Raw genomic sequence first — 27,500 nt, 5'->3', positions numbered from 1 at the left:
ACTGACATGCCCAGCGCTCGATTCTGACGTTTCTTTTCCCGGAGCCTCGAGGTACAAGAGAATATGTCACTGCTCTTACACTTCATCTCGTACAAATCCCAGCCGAAAGATGGGTCTTCATTATACTACCATCTCGGCCCTATCTCATGCATGGCCTGAAGGAGAGCGGGTGACGACTGCAGCAATTACAGGTGAGGGTGAAGACCGTCTCCTGGGGAAGATTGCGCCGTGCGCATGCACCGGGGCGAGAGACTCGCTGGTGTGTTATCTCCTGAAGATGCTGGTAACAAAGGCATGAGCGTCTTAAGAGGGTGCTAGTGGGAGATACATCACCATCATCTCGCCACAATAGCAGTAGGAGAGAAAACAATGGCCCTCTCACCGTACTCTGGGGCTGAAATAATCACCGTGCGCTACACTCGCTCTGATGACCTGTTATTGCCCAGCCCGCCATTAACCTCCGTGACAAACTAGGGGAAAGCCACCCACATCCATCTTGCTGGTGCGACCCAGCACTGAGCTGCGATGGCTGTGATTTATGACTCGCAAATCACAGTGATTTAAACTGTGAACTGTCCACAGGACATCACAAGCCAAGGACCAGAACCCTTCCCTGACATGAGGGGGGTCACTTTAAACCCTTCACTGAACTGAGAGGCGTTCTTTAAACCCTTTCCTTGACTCAGGAGGCGTCATTTTAAACCCATCCCTGACCTGAGTGGGTCAAACTCTTTCTCTCCATCAAGAGTATAAATTTTCTTCTAGTTATACTTTTTATATGACAATATTGAATACATTAACAGTGCTCACTTATCCTATCCTATGCGACAGTCCCGTCACATTCCATCACACAGAATAGACTGCACACATGGAGTAAAAATATGTATTAATCTGAGCTGCGAGACGTCAGCAAGATGATGAGTATAAATGCTATAACATTTATTGACCTAATTTCTGTCTTATCACAAATCAGCCTATATATATATATATATATATATATATATATATATATATATATTATAAACACTGATCTCTGGCTGAAGGAGACTTGAACCTACGAACCTTGGAACAAGGTACGCAGTGCTATACCTGCGTACCTTGTTCCAAGGTTCGTAGGTTCGAGTCTCCTTCAGCCAGAGATCAGTGTTTGTGTATATTTCGCCTGCTCTTGCGAATTCCTTGTATATGTATATATATATATATATATATATATATATATATATATATATATATATATTTATTATTTTATTATTATCACACCGGCCGATTCCCACCAAGGCAGGGTGGCCCGAAAAAGAAAAACTTTCACCATCATTCACTCCATCACTGTCTTGCCAGAAGGGTGCTTTACACTACAGTTTTTAAACTGCAACATTAACACCCCTCCTTCAGAGTGCAGGCACTGTACTTCCCATCTCCAGAACTCAAGTCCGGCCTGCCGGTTTCCCTGAATCCCTTCATAAATGTTACTTTGCTCACACTCCAACAGCACGTCAAGTATTAAAAACCATTTGTCTCCATTCACTCCTATCAAACACGCTCACGCATGCCTGCTGGAAGTCCAAGCCCCTCGCACACAAAACCTCCTTTACCCCCTCCCTCCAACCCTTCCTAGGCCGACCCCTACCCCGCCTTCCTTCCACTACAGACTAATACACTCTTGAAGTCATTCTGTTTCGCTCCATTCTCTCTACATGTCCGAACCACCTCAACAACCCTTCCTCAGCCCTCTGGACAACAGTTTTGGTAATCCCGCACCTCCTCCTAACTTCCAAACTACTAATTCTCTGCATTATATTCACACCACACATTGCCCTCAGACATGACATCTCCACTGCCTCCAGCCTTCTCCTCGCTGCAACATTCATCACCCACGCTTCACACCCATATAAGAGCGTTGGTAAAACTATACTCTCATACATTCCCCTCTTTGCCTCCAAGGACAAAGTTCTTTGTCTCCACAGACTCCTAAGTGCACCACTCACTCTTTTTCCCTCATCAATTCTATGATTCACCTCATCTTTCATAGACCCATCCGCTGACACGTCCACTCCCAAATATCTGAATACGTTCACCTCCTCCATACTCTCTCCCTCCAATCTGATATTCAATCTTTCATCACCTAATCTTTTTGTTATCCTCATAACCTTACTCTTTCCTGTATTCACCTTTAATTTTCTTCTTTTGCACACCCTACCAATAACAACACTGCGCTAGCCAAGGATTCGAGCCCATGTTGTACTGGCCTGCCTCATGGTAAGCGAGAACCACTAGCGCAGTGTTGTTATTGATCAATACCTCTCGTTCGTTGTTACAATAATATATAAATACTGCTCGTGAGGCTAGTACACCAAACAGGGATGAGAATATTAGCTTAGAAGCTCCCACACCTCCATATGCCCTCGGATGGCGGCCCAACAGCTAGCTGTGTGCTGGATGCGCCATTCTTGTAGGGTTGGGTGGTCCTGTGGTTTAAAGCGTCATGTGGTTCTTGCTTACCATGAGGCAGGCCAGTACAACATTGGTTCGAATCCTTGACTAGCGCAGTGTTGTTATTGATATATATATATCTTGTGAGGACTCTTTCGCCCTAGTAAATCTTTTAATGTGGCGTTGATGTCCAGAACTCTAAAGCACTTCAATGAGCTAATCCAGTACCAGGGATATTACTGTTTACTTCTGCTCAAACATATTGATAGGGGTACCTAGGCTATGAAAGAAAAAATAAGCGAAAAAAAGCGATATCTCGTTTTACAAATGGCTTTTGAACTTAGCGGATTCTTATACACACTGAAGACCCGTGTCAGGAGATACTCTCCTGTGTCTGAAGGTACAGAATACTCGCACCAAGTGGGCGGTGTGTCATGTGGAAAGTTTTCCCTCCAGTGGTTAATGCAGCGGTGGTAACTGCAAACGGGTTCCAGAGGGCTCAAAAGGTGCTCCAGCGGCACGTCGTCGTCCATAAACACAACGATATCTCCTTGACATCTGTAGTCCCGGTCACCGACACTTGATTTTAAATTCTCACGGCGATTTTCACACATTTTCCTACTGATTTTTTTGCCCTCCATATATTTTCTGTTTTGTGAGATTTTGCTCGTATATATTCCAGCAGTTCAGAGTCATTCCAGATGTTCAGAGCCTCGTTCCAGCCCTAAGAGTCTCATTTCAGCACTCGAGAGTTGAGTCCCAGCACTTGAGAGTCTAGTTCCATCAGCTCAGTCTCTCGTTCCATCAAATGAGAGATGGTCCAGCAGCTAAGAGTGTTCTTCTCATACTTGAAAGAACCTTTCCAGCAGTTGAGAGAGACGTTCCAGCAGTTGGGAGAAACGTTCCCACAACTGAGTGTTTCCCTTCAGAGCCTAAGGCCTTCGCTCAGGCAATTTATAACCTTGGTATGTAACAGAACTGTTTACGTGACTCTCAACAGCCTTCTAAAGAACAAACATTGAAACTCAACATCATTTTGGCTCACAGTCAACATTTACAGCAATCAAAATCATCTACAACACCTCTGACGAGTGATGATGACAGGTAAACCTTAGCAAAGAACAGAACAACCACACGCAGATTTCATAATTTGTGTGATAGCAGGGATGGAAATCAGTGAACTCGAGGATAAAAGTTAATAAGTATCAATAGATGAGTACACATAAAGGCAAACCTTCATGCACACACACACACACACGGATGTCAGGAAGTATTTCTTCAGCCACAGAGTTGTCAGGAAGTGGAACAATCTGGAGAGTGATATAGTGTAGGCAGTCAATACATAGAGGTACGATAAAGCTCCAGGAGCAGGGAGAGAGTGGACCTTGTAGCGGCCAGCGAAGAGGCTGGGCTAAGGGTTGCGAAATGACCCCTGCAACCACAAATAGGTGAGTACACACACACACACACACACACACACACACACACACACACACACACACACACACACACACACACACACACACACACACACACTACCTGGAGAAGCGTTGTAAATATGACTGCAGGAAACACTAACTTACAAATGGAATATTTCACTCGTGAGACGAGCTCCTGCAGGTGGGGTGTCTATGCAACAACTGCAAAATTGAGAAGCGATTTAGCTAAATTAACAAAAAGCAAAAAGTATACTATGACCGTAACAATACTGTAACCACAGGCAAGTAGGAACATACAGGCGGTTACGCAGTGTCAGGGCGACTTTGAGGTTACGTAAGCTAAAGGATAAGTATCTTTGTGTAATCTTGTGGTTACAGTACTCTGTGTGAGAGGTGTGTATCTCTCACTGCATATACAGTGAGAGGTGTATGTAACTCACTGTATGCACACCGAGAGGTATCTCGGTATATATACAACGAGAGATGTATCTCTGTATAAGCAACGAGAGGTCTCTCCCTCTGTGTATATTCGACGAAAGACGTGCGTCTCTCTGTATTCACAACCAGAGGTGTGTATCTCTGTGTACATAACACTAATTTAATCACTATACAAGGAATTGATGTATCCTTGACTGGTAGTGTACAAGTTATGTGTAGTGACACTCGAGTAGCCGATAGATGTTACGTCTAAGTGTACTGGGATTTACAGCAAGAAGTATAAGTAACAGGAATCCAGAGGTTATTGTACACTTCTGTACATCATTAGTCAGGAGTCGCGTACATTATGTGCTCAGTTCTGGTCTCCCTGGTACAGAATGAATATAAATTCATTGGAGAACATTATGAGAAGAACGTTATGTTATTATCTACGTCTCCCGCCTCTCTTAGATCGGGCTCCGGGTTTTGGGGGGCGGTGACCCCTCTGAAGCTAACTATAGATCACTAACAGCACCTCAAGCTTTCTAAACAGAGCTCCGCAGAGTATCATTCCGGAACACTGGGTTCTCCACTCCCCACAACTAATAATCCCCTTCCCCCGTCATATCCCTCCCTTTATCCCCCTCCTCTTTACCCCCTGACCACAAGGCTTTCACCGCCTCGTCCCCACCGTGGCCCCTGGGCATGCACAGACGTACCCAGGAGGTGCGTGAGGCCGTGACTTACACACTCCCATTCCTCTCTCTCTCTCTCTCTCTCTCTCTCTCTCTCTCTCTCTCTCTCTCTCTCTCTCTCTCTCTCTCTCTCTCCACTACATCGATGTTGCTACCAATTCTTGCTTCTTCATACAGTCACTCCGCGATGCCTTCCTTTTCCTCGCATCAAATCGGATTGCTTCTTCTTCTTCGAGCGCTGTTAAACCTTCCGAGATTTTAATTCTTATGATAATTGATAATCATAATGATACTAGCAATGATACAAAATAATAATAAAATATAATAATAGTAATAATAATAATATCATAGTTTGTGAATATATATATATATATATATATATATATATATATATATATGTATATATATATATATATATATATATATTGGGCACTCGACTAGACCCACAAGCCATTCGGATTGGTGTTGCTCTTCGCCTAGCCGCCCCCATCCTCACCGAACATAGGTGTATTTGCGGCAGGGCGACAGCTGATCAATTCGGACTTCATGGTCTCGTGTGTCACACAGCAGAAGGGAAGTATGCCAGGCATGAGGAGGTCAATGATATAAAGAGAAGCCTCGCCACAGCCCGTTGCCCAGCTCAACGGGAACCCCAAGTGCAGAGGTCTGACGGAAGTCTAAAGCGTCCTGATGGAGCCACTATGCTACCTTGGAAGGATGGAAAGCAGATTGCCTGGGACTACACATGTGCCGCCACATTGGCAGACACCTATTTGCCATACTCCGTAGTGGAAGGGGGTGGAGCTGCCAGCCACAGGGAGACTCAGAAGATCCGCAAATATGAAGACCTTCCCCCTTGCTATAACTTCATCCCAATAGGGTCAGAGACCCTTGGAGCATGGGGCAAGTGTGCTCTAAAGTTCCTAATAGAGCTGGGTGAAAAGCTCATCATAGAAACAAAGGACCACAGGGCGACCAGGTTCCTCTTCCAGAGACTCAGTGTTGCGATCCAGAGAGGAAATGCCTGCAGCATTCTGGGCACGCGGCCCACCGCCGGAGAGCTGGACGAAGTATTCGAGATGTAGCTCTGAGTTACCTATGTTGTTTTACTTTGTATCGTAGTTTTGTGCATGTTCTGTCAATGTATTTTGTCTTTAAATAAAATATATATATATATATATATATATATATATATATATATATATATATATATATATATATATATATAAAATATAGGGGGTGGTAGTAGAAAATTCTCAAACAGCTTCAAGGAGAATATTGAGTTTTCCCTGAAGCAAGTTTATTCTTCTCTCTGAGGATGAGGGTCCCTATAATAGTTCTAGGGGTGGTACCTATATATATATATATATATATATATATATATATATATATATATATATATATATATATATATATATATATATATATATATGCAAGTGTGCTCTAAAGTTCCTCAAAGAGCTGGGTGAAAAGCTCATCATAGAAACCAAGGACCACAGGGCGACCAGCTTCCTCTTTCAGAGACTCAGTTGCGATCCAGAGAGGAAATGCCTGCAGCATTCTGGGCACGCGGCCCACCGCCGGGGAGCTGGACGAAGTATTCGAGATGTAGCTCTGAGTTACCTATGTTGTTTTACTTTCTGTTGTATTTTTGTGGATGTTAGGTCAATGTATTTTGTCTTTAAATAAAACATACTTGAAATATAGGGGTGGTAGGAGAAAATTCTCAAACAACTTCAGGGAGAACCTTGAGTTTTCCCTGAAGCAAGTTTATTATTTTCTCTGAGGATGAGGGTCCCCAGAACAGTTCTAGAGGTGGTACCTCCTTATATATATATATATATATATATATATATATATATATATATATATATATATATATATATATATATATATATATATGTATATAATATTTATTTATTTATTTATTATCACACTGGCCGATTCCCATCAAGGCAGGGTGGCCCGAAAAAGAAAAACTTTCACCATCATTCACTCCATCACTGTCTTGCCAGAAGGGTGCTTTACACTACAGTTTTTAAACTGCAACATTAACACCCCTCCTTCAGAGTGCAGGCACTGTACTTCCCATCTCCAGGACTCAAGTCCGGCCTGCCGGTTTCCCTGAACCCCTTCATAAATGTTACTTTGCTCACACTCCAACAGCACGTCAAGTATTAAAAACCATTTGTCTCCATTCACTCCTATCAAACACGCTCACGCATGCCTGCTGGAAGTCCAAGCCCCTCGCACACAAAACCTCCTTTACCCCCTCCCTCCAACCTTTCCTAGGCCGACCCCTACCCCGCCTTCCTTCCACTACAGACTGATACACTCTTGAAGTCATTCTGTTTCGCTCCATTCTCTCTACATGTCCGAACCACCTCAACAACCCTTCCTCAGCCCTCTGGACAACAGTTTTGGTAATCCCGCACCTCCTCCTAACTTCCAAACTACGAATTCTCTGCATTATATTCACACCACACATTGCCCTCAGACATGACATCTCCACTGCCTCCAGCCTTCTCCTCGCTGCAACATTCATCACCCATGCTTCACACCCATATAAGAGCGTTGGTAAAACTATACTCTCATACATTCCCCTCCTTGCCTCCAAGGACAAAGTTCTTTGTCTCCACAGACTCCTAAGTGCACCACTCACCCTTTTCCCCTCATCAATTCTATGATTTACTTCATCTTTCATAGACCCATCCGCTGACACGTCCACTCCCAAATATCTGAATACATTCACCTCCTTCATACTCTCTCCCTCCAATCTGATATCCAATCTTTCATCACCTAATCTTTTTGTTATCCTCATAACCTTACTCTTTCCTGTATTCACCTTTAATTTTCTTCTTTTGCACACCCTACCAAATTCATCCACCAATCTCTGCAACTTCTCTTCAGAATCTCCCAAGAGCACAGTGTCATCAGCAAAGAGCAACTGTGACAACTCCCACTTTGTGTGTGATTCTTTATCTTTTAACTCCACGCCTCTTGCCAAGACCCTCGCATTCACTTCTCTTACAACCCCATCTATAAATATATTAAACAACCACGGTGACATCACACATCCTTGTCTAAGGCCTACTTTTACTGGGGAATAATTTCCCTCTTTCCTACATACTCTAACTTGAGCCTCACTATCCTCGTAAAAACTCTTCACTGCTTTCAGTAACCTACCTCCTACACCATACACCTGCAACATCTGCCACATTGCCCCCCTATCCACCCTGTCATACGCCTTTTCCAAATCCATAAATGCCACAAAGACCTCTTTAGCCTTATCTAAATACTGTTCACTTATATGTTTCACCGTAAACACCTGGTCCACACACCCCCTACCTTTCCTAAAGCCTCCTTGTTCATCTGCTATCCTATTCTCCGTCTTACTCTTAATTCTTTCAATAATAACTCTACCATACACTTTACCAGGTATACTCAACAGACTTATCCCCCTATAATTTTTGCACTCTCTTTTATCCCCTTATATATATATATATATATATATATATATATATATATATATATATATATATATATATATGTTGTGCCGAATATGTAAAACTGGTCAATTAGCAAGAACTCATTTAAAATTAAGTCCTTTCTGAAATTTTCTCTTATACGTTTAAGATATGTTTTTTCATTAATATTAATATAAACATTTTTAATTTTGCACCAAAAGAATCTTAGAAAACTTACCTAACCTTATTTTAACAAGAGCAATTTATTTTAGCCTAACCCAACTAAATATATTTTAAATACGTTTACAGTAATTTAATACTAAACAAACACAGTGAAATATATTTTTTCCGTTAGGTTCAGAATGATTTTGGCGAAATTATTGCATACACAAATTTTCACTTGTCCTATATGGCAAGATGAGCGTTGCTATTTAAGCCAAGATCGCAAGTTCTGCCTATTCGGCACGACATATATATATATATATATATATATATATATATATATATATATATATATATATATATATATATATATATATATATATAATCTCATGTTTTTACAACAGGAAAAATTCTGGCTATTGTAAATTAGAACATAAGAAAGAAGGAACACTGCACCAGGCCTACTGACCCATGTGAGGCAGGTCCAAGTCTCCCACCGGCTTAACCCAATGACCCAACCTAGTCAGGTCAGGTCATATTCACTTAACGAAGGAGCACGGCATCTGACCTAGTAGCACAAGCTGGTCAGGTCCAACTCACACCCACTCACGTATTTATCTACGCTATTTTTAAAACTACACAACGCTTTAGCTTCTATGACGGTTCTCGGGAGTTTGTTTCAGTCATCCACAACTCTATTGCCAAACCAGTGCTTTCGTATATCCTTCCTGCATTCATAAAAAGATCTAAATCCATATGGGTCATTTGGATCTGAGGTAAAGTAGAAGAAATATGAAGTAGGTATATAGAAATAAGGAGAGTAGGTATACTGCTGAGAGTCCAAAATCACTCAATTTACTTGGTTCAATAACTTGGTCCAGAGTTGGACTAGTGACTCGGTCCAGTAACCTGGTCCAGTATCTTCGTCCAGAGTCGGTCCGATGACTGCGCACGACGTAGGTAAATAAGAGAGTACCTGCTGCGGTTCACCTAATTAATGTGTTTGATCTATACTAATTACTTTCTCTCCAGCCGTTCACCGTTACCTAGCTAGCGCTGGCCGCCCACGCCCTCTCTCACCTGCCCCACCCACGTCTGTGAACTGCCGCCCACTCGAGCGCCCTTCCCTACACACCCTCTCTCACATCCACCCACTGCCGCCCACATTAACCCACTACCGCCCACTACCCTTCCCTATCATTTACTCTCCATGACCTATATAGAACCCCGCCCACACTCACACTTCCCACCACTGGCTTCCTCCCACTCTTCCCTCTCCCTGCCCCTCCCTCTCTTTCTCCCCCTTACCCCTCTCTTACCACTCCCTCCTCCCTCATCATCCTTACCTACCTCTCCCTCACCTCCCTCTCACTGTACTGTTCCTCCCTCTCATTGTACTGTTCCTCCCTCTCACTGTACTGTTCCTCCCTCTCACTGAACTGTTGCTCCCTCTCACTATACTGTTTCTCACTCTAGATTTTCTTTCTCTCATGTAAGATAAGCCTAAAGTTATTAATTATTCGAAACAGAGAAGCAATAATTCAAAACAAACAAACACACACACACGACACTGGAGGACAGGAGGGATAGCGGGGACATGATAACGACATATAAAATACCGAGAGGAACTGACAAGATGGACAGAGACAGAATGTTCCAGAGATGAGATACAGCAACAAGGGGTCACAATTGGAAATTGAAGACTCAGATGAATCACAGGGATGTTAGGAAGTATTTCTTCAGTCATAGAGTTGTCAAGAAGTGGAATAGCCTGGAAAGTGTTGTAGTGGAGGCAGGATCCATACATAGCTTTAAGAAGAGGTATGATAAAGCTCACGGAGCAGGGAGTGAGTGACCTGGTAGCGACCAGCGACGGTGCCAGGAGCTATAAATCGACCCCTACAACCAGAATTCGATGAGTACACACACACACACACACACACACACACACACACACACACACACACACACACACACACACACACACACACACACACACACACAGAGTTGTCAGGAAGCGGAACAATCTAGAGAGTAGTGGAGGCAGGATCCATATATAGCTTTAAGAAACCAGGAGCTGTGAATCAACCCCTGTAAGGACAAATAGGTGAGTACACAGTTTCTAGAATTATTTTTCTCACGTGATAATTGTAAGTAATAGATTATTCGCCAGACTCACTTAGCCTACAGTGAATCATTAATTCCAGGTAATAACCGCTTCTCATTCCAGCTTCCAGAGCTTCTGAGAGGCCCTTCCAGCCTCCACCTTTCTCCGTTCTACTCCCACTTAGATAATGGCTAATAGTCTCCAACAAAAATTCTAAAAATTCAACCTTAGCCTTCTTAGTGTCTCGTTTCACTCCTCCCCCATGCAACAGCCCTCCTGGAGGTTATTCCGGGGATCAACGCCCCCGCAGCCCGGCAGATCCGGCACCAACTTTAGGTATCTGTCCAGCTCTCTCTTGAAGGCAGCCAGGGGTTTATTGGCAATTCCCCTAATGCTTGATGGGAGGCTGTTGAACAGTTTTGGGCCCCGGACACTTATGGTGTTTTTCCTTAGTGTACCAATGGCGCCCCTACTTTTTATTGGCGGCATTTTGCATCGCCTGCCCAGTCTTTTACTTTCGTAGGGAGTGATTTCTGTGTGCAGATTTGGGACCATTCCTTCCAAGATTTTCCAAGTATAGATTATGATATATCTCTCCCTCCTGCGTTCCAACGAGTACAAGTCAAGTGCTTCCAAGCGTTCCCAGTAGTTAAGGTGCTTGACAGAACTTATACGTGCAGTAAAAGATCTCTGTACACTCTCTAGATCTGCGATTTCACCTGCTTTGAATGGAGATATTAATGTACAGCAGTATTCCAGCCTAGAGAGAACAAGTGATTTGAAAAGGATCAACATTGGCTTGGCATCTCTCGTTTTGAAAGTTCTCATTATCCATCCTATCATTTTCTTTGCACGTGCGATCGTGGCACTGTTGTGATCCTTGAAAGTGAGATCCTCAGACATTACTACTCCCAGGTCCCTTACATTATTTTTCCGCTCTATTGTATGGCCGGAGTCAGTAGTATACTCTGTTCTAGTTATTATCTCCTCCAGTTTTCCATAACGGAGTAGTTGGAATTTGTCCTCATTGAACATCATATTGTTTACCGTTGCCCACTGGAAAACTTTGTTTATATCTTCTTGGAGGTTAACCGCGTCCTCAGCAGATGACAGCCTCATGCAGATCCTAGTATCATCCGCAAAGGATGATACGGTGCTGTGGTGTATATCTCTGTCTGTGTCTGATATGAGGATAAGGAATAAGATGGGGGCGAGTACTGTGCCTTGTGGAACAGAGCTCTTCACTATGGCAGCCTCCGATTTAACTCTGTTGACCACTACTCTTTGTGTTCGATTTGTTAGGAAGTTGAAGATCCATCTCCCCACTTTAGCACGTATTTTATGGGCTATTACGCCATGATCGCATTTGTCAAAAGCTTTTGCAAAGTCTGTGTATATTACATCTACATTCTGATTTTCTTCCAGTGCATCCAAGGCCATGTCATAGTGATCCAGTAGTTGTGAGAGGCAGGAGCGACCTGCCCTGAACCCATGTTGCCCTGGATTGTGCAGATTTTGGGAATCCAGGTGATTTGCATTCCTGCTTCTTAGCACTCTTTCAAAGATTTTTATGATGTGGGACGTCAGAGCTATTGGTCTATAGTTCTTAGCTAATGCTTTGCTGCCACCTTTATGGAGTGGGGCTATATCCGTTGTTTTAAGTGACTGTGGAATTTCACCCATGTCCAAGCTCCTCCTCCACAGTGCACTTAGGGCACGCGAGAGGGGTTTCTTGCAGTTCTTAATGAAAACAGAGTTCCACGAGTCTGGGCCCGGGGCTGAGTGCATAGGCATGTTGTCAATGGCTTTTTCGAAATCTATCGGAGTTAAGGTAATGTCGGAAATCTGGCATACATTTATGGAGTTTTGAGGCTCATTCATTCATTTGGGTCGTCGATCCTCAGACCGATTAGTGGTTCACTAAACACAGAGTCGTACTGGGATTTCAATATTTCAAGGGAGGCACCACCACAAGGTAGACACCTCCAAAGGGAGAACACCACCACAGCCTCGGGGGGAAGCACCATAGTCTCAGGGAAGCGCCACCATCGTTGGAACGCAGGAGGGAGAGATATATCATAATCTACACTTGGAAAATCTTGGAAGGAATGGTCCCAAATCTGCACACAGAAATCACTCCCTACGAAAATAAAAGACTGGGCAGGCGATGCAAAATGCCCCCAATAAAAAGTAGGGGCGCCATTGTCCGGGGCCCAAAACTGTTCAACAGCTTCCCATCAAGCATTAGGGGAATTGCCAATAAACCCCTGGCTGCCTTCAAGAGAGAGCTGGACAGATACCTAAAGTCAGTGCCGGATCAGCCGGGCTGTGGCTCGTACGTTGGACTGCGTGCGGCCAGCAGTAACAGCCTAGTTGATCAGGCCCTGATCCATCGGAAGGCCTGGTCATGGACCGGGCCGCGGGGGCGTTGATCCCCGGAATAACCTCCAGGTAACCATAAAGGAGGCACGACCGCAGGGACAGCACTACTACAGGGGAGGCACCGCCACAGGATAGACACCCCCACAGGGAGAACACCAACACAGTCTCGGGGGAAGTACCACCAATCTCAGGGAAGCAGCACCACTGGCGAAACACCACCCCTAGGGAAACACCACCACTGGGGAAACACAACCCCTGAGGAAGCACCACCACTGGGGAAACCCTACCCCTGGGGAAACACCACCCCTGGGGAAGTACCACCACTGGGGAAACACCACCCCTGGAGAAGCACCACCCCTGGAGAAGCACCACCACTGGAGAAGAACCACCATAAATCAGGCTCAGGTTATCGCTGCCATCAACACTTGAGTCTCCGCTCGGCCATGTGGACCAACTCGCTGAGAATCTTAACGATTTGCAGCATTCTGGAGGCGATTCCCAGCCCCAGGAGGAGGCACTCCCAGAGAAGGAGCTCTAGGCTAATAGGGAGGAGCCCCCAGGGAAGGGAGAGAAGCCTAGGGAGCCCCAGTTGGAGGAGCCCTTATGGGAGCCTCCTCTGAGGAAGGAGCCTTAAGTAAGTGCTACGAGTCGTAAAGGGAAGGGAGAAGCCCAGTGGGAATAACCCCGGGAGGAAAGGGAAGAGCCCCAAGGGAAGAGCCCCAAGGAAAGAGGGAGGAGCCCTATAAAGAGACAGGGAGGAGCCCCAGAGAGAAAGAGGGAGGAGCCCTGCGCGGTTCCTTTTTAAAATGCCAGTTTTATCCATCAGTATGTGAGGGTTTCTGTGAGCTCAATATGTACCACATCTTCATCCACACATCTTCCACTGAGCATTGCAACCACGATATACAAGATCGAAGAACTGACAGGGAGGACAGGGAACGCCTGTTCAAGTGGTGGGAAACGGGCACACGAGGGCAGAGATGAAAGTTGAAGACTCAAAGGGGCCTTAGGGGCGTCAAGAAATTATTCTTGAGTCTCGATACAGGAGGCATCGTACGATGCATTGGCAAACTTCGAAATAGCCTTGAGACACGGGAATACGCGCGCACGCACACACACACACACACACACACACACACACACACACACACACACACACACACACACACACACACACACACACAGCTGAAGTGAGCCACTTGTGTTGCTGACAGGTCCCAGGTGTGTGACGCTTGGCCAAGTTTTTGCCAACACTTGTTGAGCGGTGGGAAATGAGAGCAGGAGATGGTGGTCAGAGTTGATGCGAGGGGGCAAGGAGACGAGTCATCTCCAGTTCCTCTCGTCTCGACCTTTCCCAGAGAGATGCTCTCTCTCTCCTCCTCCTCCGCCTCTTCTCCAAGGGTCACGAACTGATGTCGGGCAGAAAGATAACACGATTCATTAGCGATATCTTTCCCAGTAAGGTGTAACTTAATCACCATGCACGGCGACTATTACGGACAATTAGCGAATGTACGGACAGGTTAATGGAAGTGAAGAAGAAAATAAAATACTCGTGAGGCTAAAAAAAGACTGGGGCACACACAAAAAATTGAGGCAGATATCAGCAGTGAAATGCACTGAGTAGGGCAGATTTGAATACTGGCTGTTCAGGTTTGCTTGTTGCTTGGGAAGAGATAAGATGGTCAGACCAGTTGAAAAGCACTTGGTAGCTGGACTAAGCTGTCTTTATGGTAATGGAAGAGACAGGAGCACTGATGAGGGTAAGACACAGTAAGAAGGGACACAGATGAGTGGATGAGTTGATGAATACTACCAGGTGAGTAACTACTAGCCAAGACTACGTAAGAACGTACACACACACACACACACACACACACACACACACACACACACACACACACACACACACACACACACACACACACACACACACACACACGCACACACACGCACACGCACACACATCTAGCTGAGTATGCACGAATTCAGGTACTCACAACCAGAAGATTAGAAAGGGAAGGTGCTTTTGGTCAGGGGTAAGTGGAGAGGAAGGAGGTGGAAGGGTGGGAGGTGGAAAGGTAGGGGGTGGAAAGGTAGGGGGTGGAAAGGTAGGGGGTGGAAAGGTAGGGGGTGGAAGTATAAATGTTGGGTGCAAAGGATGATGGTGGTGGTAGAGGCAGTGGTAGTGGAGAGGGGGTGGTGGAATTCAGTGGAGGGGGAGGAAGTGGTGGGGTTCAGTGGAGGGGAAGGTGATAGGAGTCAGTGATGGGTGGAGGTGTAAGTGTTGGTGGTGGTGTGGGAGAGGGGGTGGGGGGAGGTTGTGATGGAAGGGGTAGGTCGGGAAGTGCAGTGGAGCGTGGAAAGGATTCTCTCTGGGTAGGAACACTGGTGGTTGGGGTGGTGAGTGGAGGGGGTGGTGATGGTGGTGTAGTGGTGGTGGTAAGTGGTTGATGGAGGGGTAGGGGTTGGAACCTGTGGTGAACGGAAGGGTAAGTGGAGGTGAGGGTTGTGAATAGGAGGGGTCAGTGGTGGTGGTCAGCGGAGGAGTAGGTAATACCTGGAGTATACCTGGAGAGGGTTTCGGGGGTCAATGCCCCCCGCGGCCCGGTCTGTGACCAGGCCTCGTAGTGGATCAAGGTCTGATGAGGTCAATACTGAGTTCAGCACAAAAGATTTGAGCTCACCACGTAAATACTGAGCTCATGACGCAAATACTGGGCTCACCACGCAAATACTGAGCTAAAGACGCAAGTACCAGGCTCGGCACGCAAGTACCAGGCTCAGCACGCAAGTACCAGGCTCAGCACGCAAGTACCAGGATCAGCACGCAAGTACCAGGCTCAGCACGCAAGTACCAAGCTCAGCAAACAGGTACTACCAGGTCCCCCATCCCTCACTTCGACGCAGCCAAGCGTTGCCTCGTCAAGTAACGCTACACAGACACTCATCTCAAAGCTGGGTCATCTACAGACGCCGTACCAATGTTAGCTGTCTTCCTTGGTATCAATATAACTCTTGGTACCAGTGTCAGCCTTCTTGCTTGGTATCAGTGTTACCTGCTGAAGTATCAGAAGTATTCTAAGAACTCTTTACTCCGTTTCTTAATCTTCTTTATTTATTAAACCAATTAAAATGTGAGAGTGTGTTTTTATTACAGTCAATTATCCAAAATTAGAGCCATTATCCTTCTACAAACAAAAAATACAAGCGTTAAGATGCTGTGGATTATTATTATTATTATTATTATTATTATTATTATTATTATTATTATTATTATTATGCATTCGCAAAGGGTGATTTTTAACAGGTTATCTGATTTCTTTCTCTTCTGTTCCTCCAACTTATTATTTTATTTCGCTGTAAACATAAGAAGGTCTCATAGGACCGTCTTCATCACAGGTGTACGGTAACTAGGACAAGTTTCTTGTAACCAGTGGTATGTGCTGGTACCTTATGGTCAAAGTTGTAGTTTCACCTAGTTTTTTACCTAGTGTTTCAGCTAGTGTTTTTCAACTAGTGTTTTTCAGCTAGTATTTTTAATTAGTGTTTTTCAACTAGTGTTTCAAACTTAGACGAAGTTATATTAAATGTTGATAAGTTAAAACTGTTTAGCTCTCAGGTTTGTGACGTGTAACGGGTCTTTTCCCTCACCGATACCGCAGTACCGATACTACCAAGTAACGACGTCTGCCCCCCCCCCCCCCCAAAAAAAAAAAAAACTTTTCCTAGACTAAATAATTTGGAAAATATTCAGCTTCTTTAAGAGTTAAATGAAAAAAATCGAAGCAATTGTTTCCGATATATTTTTTTTAAGATATAGCAAACGCCACAATAATTCTCCCCGCCTCCGCCCCCCCAAAAAAGTCATAACTTTCCAAATTTGTCAGATATTAAGAATCAATACGCGGCAAATGAAAAATCCAGTCAAAAAATGAGTGTAAACTAAATTTGCTAATAACCGGGATAAAAAATTACAGGAATAAAATAAAGGGGAAAAAAGAGGTATCAATTAATGCCTGGCAGAATTACTCATGCCGAACATCTTGGCGTGTCGAGTAAATATCTTGATAGAAGTGGTTGTCGAGATGGTCGAGCTAATGTTTTGAGAGAGACGAACGATGTTGCTGAGGGAGTCTGCATCTCCGGAGAGTCACTCCAACGGGAGCTAGTTTACAAGACTTGGTGTAACAATAGTCAGTTTGACCTACTGCTGCAACTGACAGCCTTCTGCCCAAGATTTTTTGCTAGAGAAATATATATATAATAAATTATATATATATATATATATATATATATATATATATATATATATATATATATATAATATAGGGAGGTACCACCTCTAGAACTGTCGTAGGGAATATATATATATATATACTTACCACAGTGAAAAATAGACAGGAAAACTTGAGCGCTTTCGTGCGCTTACACACACATCTTCTGAGGAATAGGAAGGAGAGGCGAGAGGAGCATGTTTAGTATGTTACGAAGTGAGGTAACATCTCACTCAGGTCTCACACACGTGAGGGGATAAATCAGAATTTAATTTATCACCCATACATAAATAAAGAAGGAAAGATGGAGGAATTGGCCAGAGAAGACATTGAAAGAATGCATGGTGTTTATTATGGATTATGTCACAAAACGCGTGGCTACAGACAAGTCATGTACTCACACTAACAATAGCTATCCAGTTGATGTTGATAGATCCACCTGACTGGGTTGATGTCAGACGTTATCTCCGGCTACCGAGTCATCAATGAACACACCTGGACCACGTAGAATAGATGTCACTCATACCAGGCAGGCAAAGACACGACTACACTGGCTCCATAAATTCCATACCCCAAGTAAACCTGTGCATTCCCAATGTGAGAAGAACCACGGAAGACACTCATCTGTGGGTACAACATCGATAAGATCAGTGGGAGAATGCAACTTGTCGGAATGTTGTCATGCCCAGCTGTATTGGAGTAACATCAGGAATTAACTGTGATCTTGAAAGCAGCTGCGGCCTTTGTTTTTCTGAGAATTAAATAAACAAAAATTAATGAAATGCTAAGAGATTAGTTTAGAATGTTAAGTAAACGTTTTAACTGCAAATGTAGAAGTTTAATGGTAATGACTGGGTGGCTAGACTTGTATACACACACATACACACACACCCAAGCAAGCAAGCAAACTCCAGTCCGGGAACAATGTTGCCAAACTCCTCCTGCCTGATTACACACGCCCTCCTTTCCCCCTCCCCAAAAAATAAGAAATAAGACCTAAAATTCGAGTATGAACCATTGATTTCCAATATTCACAGCAGCCGGGCTCACCTCAGCACATATCTGGGATAGCGACAACAGCAGACGTCATGATGGGAATAGTTGCCAGGTTCCTCCCTCCAATACCCATCCACTGGTGACAAATCATTGATGGAATTCCACGAAACTGAGTTTTAGACGCGCCTGTGACAACCCTCAATCCTATCCCTGTCCCTTCCCTTCATTTCGCTCCTCCTTCTGTCTTCTCCCTTTCATCTTCACTCATTCCTGGTCTACCCCTTCCCTCTCCTCATTATATCTTTCTCTTATTCCACCTTCCTTTCAACCATCCATCACTTATCCGGCCTTTCTTCCATACCTCCATCGATTCATTTATCTCTTTCCTCCCTTCTTCTCCCAATGTTTTCTAGCAGCGAGGTAACACCGTTGAATGTTGTGTTCTTTGACACAATTGTTTACCTCTTCCTTATTTTATGAACACGTAAGATGGCTGGTGAACACTCGAGATGGATGTTGAACACATAAGATGGCTGGTGAACACGTAAGATGGCTGGTGAACACGTAAGATGGCTGGTGAACACGTAAGATGGCTTGTGAACACGTAAGATATCTGGTGAACACGTAAGATGGCTGGTGAACACGTAAGATGGCTGGTGAACACGTAAGATGGCTGGTGAACACGTAAGATGGCTTGTGAACACGTAAGATATCTGGTGAACACGTAAGATGGCTGGTGAACACGTAAGATGGTTGGTGAACACGTAAGATGGCTGGTGATCACGTAAGATGGCTGGTGATCACGTAAGATGGTTGGTGAACACGTAAGATGGCTGGTGATCACGTAAGATGGCTGGTGAACACGTAAGATGGTTGGTGAACACGTAAGATGGCTGGTGATCACGTAAGATGGCTGGTGATCACGTAAGATGGTTGGTGAACACGTAAGATGGCTGGTGAACACGTAAGATGGTTGGTGAACACGTAAGATGGCTGGTGATCACGTAAGATGGCTGGTGAACACGTAAGATGGCTGGTGAACACGTAAGATGGCTGGTGAACACGTAAGATGGCTGGTGAACACGTAAGATGGCTGGTGAACACGTAAGATGGCTGGTGAACACGTAAGATGGCTGGTGAACACGTAAGATGGCTTGTGAACACGTAAGATATCTGGTGAACACGTAAGATGGCTGGTGAACACGTAAGATGGCTGGTGAACACGTAAGATGGCTGGTGAACACGTAAGATGGCTGGTGAACACGTAAGATGGCATGTGAACACGTAAGATGGCTGGTGAACACGTAAGATGGTTGGTGAGCACGTAAGATGGCTTGTGAACACGTAAGATGGCTGGTGAACACGTAAGATATCTGGTGAACACGTAAGATGGTTGGTGAACACGTAAGATGGCTGGTGAACACGTAAGATATCTGGTGAACACGTAAGATGGCTGGTGAACACGTAAGATGGCTTGTGAACACGTAAGATGGTTGGTGAACACGTAAGATGGCTTGTGAACACGTAAGATGGCTGGTGAACACGTAAGATGGCTGGTGAACACGTAAGATGGTTGGTGAACACGTAAGATGGCTTGTGAACACGTAAGATGGCTGGTGAACACGTAAGATGGTTGGTGAACACGTAAGGTGACCTGTAAACATAACTTCTCTTAAAAAAAAATACAGAATTTGGGTTCGCTCCGGGTACTACTTCGTTACATCGTGACCCCGGATGTGACCCGTTCTCACACCGTCAGTGGTAAATATGCAGATTCGAATGTTTTATTTGATTTTATGCCACTGTAATAGACGCATTAAGGGCGTTTTTTCTTAATAGTGTCCTTATGTTTGGCTTATATTTTTTTATAGGTTTATGGCAATCTAACCCAGCCTTACCTAACCTAAGAAGCTCACGACGTTTCGCTCCGCCGAAATCGGAGCGAAATGTCCAATGTGCGGGTTATGTGTGTATTTTTTCAGTCACTATATTGTGTTTCTTTTATTCTTTAAATATCTCTAACCTCAAGTACACAGATCGTAAGTTAAAAGACTGGAGGTCTTTAAGAATTCAATGTTAAGACCCTGGTCAAAAAATTCGTGGTAAAAATCGGTTGCCGGATGGGTTGTGGATGCGAGGAGAAGGGGAAGGTTGACCTGAGACTGACCTGAGGCTGACCTGAGACTGATCTCTTCTTCAAGAGTGACCAAAATCGAGTCGGTGAAGGGTGCTCCATTCAGGTCAAGGTGGGCGGGGCACCGCGCCCACATCACCTCCATTCACCCACCCACCGCCCACAGGACCTCTCCCGCACTTTGTTTAAAAGCCCTGACAACACTGTTCTTGCACTTAGAACTTGGCACTTTCATGCACTTGACACACTGTTCAAAGGACAGAACGAACTGTTCATACCGTCAACTCTCTGTTCAAACATTCCGTCACACCATCCGTCTATTCAAGGCGCTTTTAAAGCATGTATTGCACTTTTAAAAGGGAGGGTGCTGTCTTTAGTACCTTGAAGGACGATTACATTCACGGTGTATATACACGCTCCTTTCGGTGGTCTCACGATACTTCGGAAAGTAACTTGCTACTAGAAAATAAAAGTAATTTAATATCTGTCCAGTATTAGGGTGAGACTATCACAGGGAACATAGCGAGAAAGTTACCTTCACGTCCCTAACTTGCATTCCCACCCTGGCCGCCTGAACCTGCATAACTACTCTGGCCTTCCTAACTTACATAACTACTTTCGACTCCTTAACCTGCTTAACGACCCTAACCTTCCCTACTAGTTGATACTCAAACGACTGGACTTCAAACCCTTTAGTAACTAACCTCCATTTCTCTGGCTTCCGTCCACTCCTGGCACGTTGTTGATGTGATCTGTGATCGCTGGTCGGCTTACACACGTGCAGGGACGATAATAATACCCTTTTCATACCCGTCACCAGAACTCATCCACTCGAAGGAGCAGAGTCAATAGAGACCTGGCCAGGTCACTTATTCTATGGAGCTTTTTAAGACCTCGCTCTCTCAAAATACGAATATGATCTGAGGATTTTAATGGACTTTTTTCCACAAGTGATCACTGCTAAGAATTGTTTGGGAATGCAATTATCAGTGCTACGTACGATTACGACGCTTGTAAAAGGCATGGTATGAGAGAGATCTCATGTTTACAAGACTTATCAATGAGGTTCTCAAAGAACTATCGTTTACATCTGCAGTGGGCGTTCTGTTTTGGTGTTCTGTAAGTCTGTAATTACACAAGTTATTGTCTGTTATAAATTATCAGGTGAACTTTACGTAGCTCTTAAATGTGTCACTAAGACAGCAAGAAATTGTATACTTTGTTTCAAGCAAATGAAAGTGAAACTGGGAGTCATTGTTTGAAAGTTTAAACATAACTTGGCCTCTTTTAATGTTTCTCTCTGACACTGGTGATATTTACTGTTTTTTATGAAGAGCTTCTTGTCAAGGTGTTGAACTATGAGTTAGTAGCTGACGTTTACACACACACACACACACACACACACACACACACACACACACACACACACACACACACACAAGTGGTGTTGTTGCATTTAACGTATGTAGCCACTACTAGCCAGGTATAGTCGTCCTCACCGTGTAGCGGCCAATGATTAGAGTAGCCACATACCCAAATGTTTTGCTCAGTAATGGCTAGGAATGAGGACAGCCACATTCCCTGAGCTCACCAGTGTGCTCTGGCTGACTGGTAATCAAAGCAACCAGTCTTCTGCAGGAAGCATCGACTGTCGCTATTTTCTCTAACCTAAACTCAAATATATCTCAACATATCTTCCTTATTACTTAACCATACAATAGACTAATAAATTTGTTCTATTGAGAACATAATTGTATATAATAAACAGTAATCAGAGAACCATTCCCTAATGTTGGCAAAACAATAGCTTCAAAAATATACATTAATACAAGGCTTAAATTAAACTAGTCACCGACCCTTCGGCTAAGCAGGACGAGTGGAGGGTCCTTACTCCATGTCTTAATACCGTGTGGTTTTATTGACCGAGGTGAACCTCTCAGTGTGTACATACACTGAGAGTTGACTTTAATCTCTCTCTCTTTCAGGGCTCAAACAGTATTTGGTGCTTAGTTGCTAGGAGCACCGCAGCCTCCATGACCCTAGTGACACAAACCAAACTTTTCATGTGCTATTGTTTGTTGTAGTGAATGACACACACACACACACACACACGCACACACGCACACACACACACACACACACACACACACACACACACACACACACACACACACACTACGTAAAAAAACGTTCAGGAATAAAGCCAAATAAATAGTATACTGTCCTCAGAGCGATAAATTTAGTAGCCAGCGGTTCAATAATAATAATAATAATAATAATAATAATAATAATAATTTTATTTCATCATGATAGTGTTTGTACAAACGTGAAGGATATTTGGATGTAGATGCTGTACGACCCTGATTATGCAGAAGATAGTGAGTTAATGTCTGTACAAGGCTTATACTATTTGTTGACAGCCTACTGTGTAGAGTTAGATCCTAGAATGATCTTCGAGCCTATTATGGAGCATAAAGAATCAAGTAAAGTGTTAGGACTCTGATCCCGTATATGCAAACTCTGCGTAACTATACACAAATAATCCACACAGAAGCTTTTAACGACGCTTCGATGCGACTTGGAAAATTTACAAGTCACACTAACTCATGAAGATGAGGGAACCAGTGTATACAGGAGAGGGGAACAAGGTAGAGACAAAGAGATGAAGAAGGAAGCGGAGAAGTGGTAGAGGTAATAGTCGTAGTGTAACTGGTGAAATGATCCGTGTATATTGTCGTCAAGATCCCGTCCTTTGAGGCTGAAACGGCAATTAGCCTATCGAGATATAAAAATTCGTATTACTTAAATATCACTTAATCCCTTAGTTGCTGGCCTTGTGTATTTGTTGAAGCAGTAATTGTATATTTGAGTAGAGGAGTAAGATACATGTGGAACAGTTGGTTAGGTTTGCTGCACAAACTTTTCGCCTACGTGGAAGAAGTAACAGCCTAATATATAAATGATATTACTCAGAATTTAGAACTAATATATTACTCTCTGTAGTTCTAATTGATATTTTTATTTGTGTATTTTTATTAGGAATTTACATGCACGCAGACTTGCTAAGTTTGTAGTTTTTTTTTTTTTTTTACAATTTGTGGATTTTCTCGAGGTCCTTAGACGCCGGTCAGGAAGCCAAGACGCAGCAGGCGTTTCCTCTCTGGATCGCCCCAGACCGAGGCGGGATGGATTGGTACTAGTGGGATAGTCCCTGTACTTGGTGGCTTGTGTTCTTCCCAGTGATCAGCAACATCACCTTGCTGACCAGCACCATATGGGATGTAGATGCTGGGCATGGTCATAGCACATGAGCTATAAAAACGCATTAGCTGTTCGTAACAATCCACATGTTTGTCGGAGATTCGATCTGGGATATGACAGCCCACCGCACTACCACTGGACCGTCACCACTTCAATAGGTTAGTCATCAACCCGCCACGTACTGTAGCTATTGGGGACTTAGAGGCCACCAACTGTGTCCCAGCTATCGTATCTACTGAGAACAACCACACAGTGGTACAACCAAAGCAAAGACAAGCTCTTGTCCCCTTCAGTCATGAACTATTAAAACCAAGCTGGAATCTCCGAAAAAAAACCTGTGGATTGTTACAAGCGTCTACGGTATAATAGTTAATAGATAACTAATGGAACGAAAGGTTCACTTTGCCCTAGGTTGGACAACCGTGGATTGTTAAAACGAAAGCTGGGTCATAATTGGTAACCTCTGCAAGCCTTCAGTAGCTACAATATGTGGCTGATTGGTTAGCAACCTATTAGAGCGATGCTGGCTCGGTGGTAGAGCAGTGCACCGTCATTTAACAGACCCCCTGTTCGAATCTCCAGAAAACTGTGGATTCTGACAATAATAAAACAATAAATTAAATCGACCACTTTCATTCAATGAGCTGCATTGAAATCAACAGCAAAATAAAATCCTGACGCATCACTAAAACTGAACTAAAACTGATAATTGAAGCAGAAGTCTATGACAAACTCATACTTTAATCTGTAACTAAACTAGAAATTAACCTCAAGGAGAGAATTAAAGCTGATTAAATCCCACAGTAAATAAAAAATAAATTTGTATGTTCGAGGGTAGGGACCGAGAGATGCTTGAACAGGACACTAGAGGCTGGTAGAGGGCAGCAGTGTACTGGTCGTGCCTCGTTCTCTCGGGAAAATAATTTCGTGGCTTCTGTAAGGGAAATTATTTTTTTTTTACTTTCGTTGGGGAACGCTAAACCCATAGATTCAGTACAGCGGTTGCAGGGATAAATGGGAGGCAATCAGGTTCAATCTAAGGAAAGGTAGGCTATGTCCTATTTCTTGATTTAAGAGCCTCTCACCTGCATCAAAGCACCTTGGTTATTTTGTTTTATGAAGCTCTATAAAGGGATTTTTTTTTTTTTTTGCCTTTAAGCTTGGATACACTTACATTGTTCAAATATCATACCTTTAAGGAACTTCAGTGACACAAGTGAAGCAGAGCTCTCGAAGCAAGGATATCCTTTTTCCTGGATCATACCTAATTACCTTCTATTCCCCATGAGCTGTATGACCCCCTTATATACTTACCATTTTCCATGAATGTCATAATATTTTCCTGTGAGGGATTCGGACCGCGAAGATAATGGATAGACAATGGTGGATAGACGATGGTTAGATAGTGACGTAGACTATGGTAGGAAAGTTGTGGATAGAAATGCAGGTAGTGTTTCCCGTGTCGTATTCCATCACACAGGATGGAATGCATACACGAGTTGAGAAAATCTGTCAGCTTGAGCTGGGAAGCTTTAGTTAAGGGATCACGATATGATTATGCAATGGTTTTGACGAGGCTGGTGGTGGATGAGAAAGCTGGGTTTTGAAGGGAGAGTCGTGAGAGATGGTTAGGAGGAAGGGATAGCAAGTTTAGAAAATAGGAAAGAGAGAGAGAGAGAGATAGAGAGAGAGGAGCATGTCTAAAAAGAAGATAAACTAAGACACTGAGGTCGTGTCATAGACTTGCAATGACTACCAGCATGACAGTGTCAACGAACCTGCAACAAACTATTGAATGTTGTGTCAAGAGACCTAGGTAGCACCAGAAACAACAACCAGTGTGGTCGGGGGTCAAGAGACCTAGGCAGCACCAACAACAGCAGCCAGTGTGGTCGGGGGTCAAGAGAGGGCGACATTCCTGTCCTGTGAACATAAATCGCCCGGTAGCCAGGTTGACACTGGTCACTAAGGACCAGCCGGACCAGCGCTCAGGTGATCGCGCTCTCTCTTGTGTACCATCTGGTCTCTTTTAATACTTGTACCATCTTGTTGCTCCACAATAGTTGTACCATCCTGTTGCTCCACAGTGGTTGTACCATCTTGTTGCTCCCCAATAGTCGTACCATCATATTGTTCTGCTTACTGTATGTATCGTTTGGACATTGAGGATATACCAACAAGTTCTTCTCTCTCCAAACATCAACTAACTTTCCAATCTGATGAGTTTTAATCAGCAATTTTTGCCTCGCCAAGCAACGAGCGTCTTCTTAAAAGATTTTCACCTATCGTCCCTAAGCTTTCTCGAGCCACAGGTGTTTTCACGTGGATTGAATATTAAAACATATGAGCAAGAATTAGGCCATTTTGATAATGCGTGTTATATGGTACACGAGTCCATGCTGTTATTTCTTTGGATGTTTTACACTGCTGTTTTGAGGTCGCTCTCTTAGTTACGATTTTGGTACTAAATGGAAGGATCTTGAACTGAAGTTGAAATAACTTGGCTGAAAAATTTACGTACTACTACTACTACACTGCTACTACTACTACACTGCTACTACTACTACACTGCTACTACTACTACACTGCTACTACTACTACACTGCTACTACTACTACACTGCTACTACTACTACACTGCTACTACTACTACACTGCTACTACTACTACACTACTACTACTACTACACTGCTACTGCTACTACACTACTACTACTATACTACTACACTGCTACTGCTACTACACTACTACTACTACACTGCTACTGCTACTACACTACTACTACTACTACACTACTACTACTACTACACTGCTACTACACTACTACTACTACTACTACTACACTGCTACTACTACTACACTGCTGCTACTACTACTACACTGCTACTACTACTACACTGCTACTACTACTACACTGCTACTACTACTACTACTACTACTACTACTACTACTACTACTACTACACTGCTACTACTACTACACTGCTACTACTACTACACTACTACTACTACACTGCTACTACTACTACACTGCTACTACTACTACACTGCTACTACTACTACACTGCTACTACTACTACACTGCTACTACTACTACTACACTGCTACTACTACTACTACACTGCTACTACTACTACACTACTACTACTACTACTACTACACTGCTACTGCTACTACTACTACACTGCTACTACTACTACACTGCTACTGCTACTACACTACTACTACTACTACTACTACTACTACTACTACTACTACTGCTACTACTACTACACTACTACTGCTACTACACTACTACTACTACTACTACTATACTACTACTACTACTATACTACTACTTCTACTATACTACTACTGCTACTATACTACTACACTACTACTACTATACTACTACTACTACACTGCTACTACTACTACACTGCTACTACTACACTACTACTACTACACTACTACTATACTACTGCTACTACTACTATACTACTACTGCTATACTACTACTACTACTATACTACTACACCACTACTACTATACTACTACTACTATACTACTACTACTATACTACTACTACTATACTACTACTACTACAATACTACTACACTGCTACTACTACTACACTGCTACTACTACTACACTGCTGCTACTACTACACTGCTACTACTACACTGCTACTACTACACTGCTACTACTACACTGCTACTACTACTACACTGCTACTACTACTACACTGCTACTACT

Source organism: Cherax quadricarinatus, chromosome 35 (assembly GCF_038502225.1).
Source record: "Cherax quadricarinatus isolate ZL_2023a chromosome 35, ASM3850222v1, whole genome shotgun sequence".
Classification (NCBI taxonomy): domain Eukaryota; kingdom Metazoa; phylum Arthropoda; class Malacostraca; order Decapoda; family Parastacidae; genus Cherax; species Cherax quadricarinatus.
The sequence above is the reverse complement of the archived record's forward strand: the minus strand, read 5'-3'. Positions refer to the sequence as shown.